The following is a 3,603-nucleotide window of genomic DNA, read 5'->3' on the forward strand; positions in this document are numbered from 1 at the left end:
GTGGCTGGGGAGGGGACACAACAGGTTTTGGGCAGTCTGTGGCCTTGCAGAAGGTTGGCAGTCCCCAGAGATTTCAGCCAACATTCAGCAATAGCAGGGCTTCACTTGGCGCCCTGAGGGGGTAAAACAGCCCAGCAAAGCACTCAGAAGGCAGAGACACCGTGCAGTTCCTGCTCTGAAACACTGGCACCTTGTGGCAGCTCAGCCCCAGACGGACACGCCGTGTCTGACTGTCCTGCTGGACATCGGGGTGGCCTGGGCACGGCTCCAAGAGCCAGGACACAAGCAGGAGCAACATCACCCAGATGCATAAAAAGCCACCTTGTTCTGGGTAGCATTTAGTAACTAACAGCTGGGGAAGGAGGAGATCTGGAAATCTGTAGTTGCACTTCCAGCCCTGTTTGTGGCCTCCCACAGCTGCAAAAATGATAACCAGGAGGGTGGCATTACTTGGCATGCCCATGATCACTGTCTGGGGCACTGATCACACAAGATGTGTCCAAGCCAGAAAACTGCAAGGAGTAAACAAAGCTCTTGTGAGCTGTGAGCATCACCAGGGCAGCACAGGGTCTGGACCCCACCTGCAGCACATCCACACTGTCACTCTTCAAGAAAGAGGTACCAGGGGCCACCACAGGGCTCCTCACTGCCCTGATGCATCTTGTAAGGAAGGAAACAATCATTTGAGATCCTTTATGGAAAAAAAAATTGGATCCTTTTGAATGCTGTAAGACCACATTAAATTATGGTCATCACAAGGCCTTATTTCATCATTTAAACATTTGAGATATAAGTATTCTCCCTGAGGTTTTTTTTCACATTTAGTAGTGAATGTCACATGTGTGCACCCAGCTCGTTTTCTCCCTATTATGGCTGAATTACACATAAATATGAAAATATAGGCAAATATTTACAGGCAATAAATGCTGTGTGGGGTAATTAACTAGTGTTTCATATGGTTACAAACCAAAACACGACATTTCAGTAATAACTAAACCCAGGAAAATTAAAACTCGGTTCTCTTACTCTTCTCACACCTAGCAGCTTATTTTTTAGCTAATTAAAAAGTGGCAAATCCAGAAATGGGAGAATGAAGAAATTTTTCTCCCACAGTACATAATGAATCTGTGGCTTTTACTGCCACAATAAGCTGAGGATTCCAAATCCAGCAAGGCTGACAGGGTGTGGGTGTTTCTGTGGACAGTGAGAATGGCCAGAGCTATAACGGTTACGAATGATGTGAATTTTGGAAGAGGGCAGACCTCCAGCTGTGGCTGCAAACCAATCTTTATTAGGGATTAGGAAAAGAGCTATGGTGACAGCCAGGTTATCTGCTTACAAGGGAGCTGCACATACTTTCCACCTTCCACCCATCACTGGAGGGACTGTCTGCAATAACTCTATGTTGGAGCTGGTTCAATTTTTTCCGTCTTCAATTTTTGTCTGAGCTAATCCCAGCTCAGCCACTCACACAAGCCACATTCACCCGTGTGTGCAATGCCTGAGCACTTGGAACATCAGCCTTACTTAGCAGAAAAAACCCCAACCATCCTTTTCTTCCCAAACAAGGCATGCAAAGAATAAACAGCATTCCTTAGCTCCAGAGCACGCTGCCTAAGGAATAGAGCTGGGGACAAGATGCAGGGGGGAAAAAAAAAAAAACAACAACTATGCAAGATGTCTAAAAGTGTCTGTCATAAATAAAACTAATTAATAGGCCTCTGAGCAAATGCAAAGGCCAAGAGGCAAAGAACATAAACACTGCTGCAAGAGATCAGTGTGCTGTTCCCTGCAAAGCATCACAGCCACGCTCCTTGCGCAATCGATACAAAAGTGATTGTGGCTCCAAAAGAGAAACAGAAGACAAAGGAAAAACTGACTGCTCCTAAAGAAACAAAGGAACTGCCCAACTTAAAACACAGTTTTTCCTTTATTTATTCTAAAATACTGTAACTACAAGCCAATAAATGAAAGGGGTGGGGGGGAAGTCAGAATCAATGTAAAAAATACTAACACTTATCAAAAACACAGCAGGCAGTTGTTTCTTCCAGCCATCTCCTCAATAATTCATGCCCAATATACAGAAGCCAAGCTTGGGAATACACAGTGCCAAAACAGTCAAGGGAACTGTTTCTCCCATCACCCAGATGCAAAGCACAACTCCAAAATAGAGGGACCAGCCAAAAGCATTGTACTTAAACCCCAGTTCCAACAAATAACATCAAAATGTGTCTGGAGGAGTTCAGCTGTACAGCAAGCATGGTCCAGGAGGTTGGGTGGGATCCTCCATCCCACAGGATAGCCCTGGGCAGCCAAAAATGCCCTTTGCAGGAGCCAAGCACCTGTACCTGCCCAACCACCCAGCTGTGTTCCACTCCAAAAGCACCAACTCTGTTTTTATCTCATTGCTAGCTTCCAAGGGAATACAGTGGGTGATATAGATAGAGTTGTAAGGATAAAAAAAGGGTTTTTTTAGACTTCAGGTATCAACGGGGGATGAACCTCAAGGGCTCCACACACAGGGCCATGGAGGCACAGGCCATGCCCCACCTGTAACATGTGGCACAGACAATTCGTGGGCAGCCCTGGTGAGGAGGGAGAGCAGGGCAGGACCAGGGCCAGTGGGGACATGTGGGGACCACCCAGCCCTTCTGCCACCATCTCCACTTGATGTTCTCAAGGGAGGGAACATGCTCCAGCACTGGTAGCGTTTGCTGTGTGAGGTCAGGAAAGACAAAATCAAAGCTATTTAATAATCAGATGGAGAAGCGTCAAGAGAAGCAAAAGGAGAAGCAGATGAACACAGGCCAGAGTCAGGTATGACTTCCACACCATCCTGGATGAAATAGAGCTGAAACTAGAGCCATTTAGAGCCCCCATTATTTGCCTTCTACTTGTTCTGAGCCACAAGCTCTGTCATAACACATTTGAGCTCCTTTCTGAAACTACAAAGGCCACAAACCCACTTTTTCCTGTGATCCCTTCGAGGTCTGTGTCCTTCCCCTGTGCTCAAACACCAGACAGGCCCTTTCAGCCTTGAGGGGAGACAACTGAGAGGGCTCCTCACCAATGTCTGTCAGGGTCTGCAGGGAGGGTGCCAGGATGAGTCAGGCTCTGCTCAGTGGTGCCAAACAGGACAAGTGACAACGGGCACAAAGTGATGCACGGCAGGTTCCACCTGAAAATGAGGAAAAACTTTCCAGTGAAGCAACTGCACACAGGAACAGATTGTCCCCTCACTGGAAACATTCCAGAATTACCTGAACACAGCCCTGCACCATGTGCTCCGGGATCACAGAATGGTTTTGGTTGGAAGGGCATTTTGAAGATCACCCAGTTCCAGCCCTGGCCATGGGAAGAACACCTTCCACTAGACCAGGAGCCCCTTCCAACCCTGCTTTGGACACTTCTAGGGATGGGGCCGCCACTTTCCCTGGGTAACTTGTGGCTGTGACTCTGTGATTTAGCGTCTGTTTCTGTGTTTGTTTGTGTCCCCATATCCCTATCTGTTTTTGTGTCCCCATAGCCCTTACTGTGTTTGAGTCCCCATGTCGCCGTGTCCGTACCAGGCCCGCCCCCGCCGCCCTCCGCCAGGGGCCGCCC

This window comes from Geospiza fortis, unplaced genomic scaffold, assembly GCF_000277835.1.
Source record: "Geospiza fortis unplaced genomic scaffold, GeoFor_1.0 scaffold70, whole genome shotgun sequence".
NCBI classification, from domain to species: Eukaryota; Metazoa; Chordata; class Aves; order Passeriformes; family Thraupidae; genus Geospiza; species Geospiza fortis.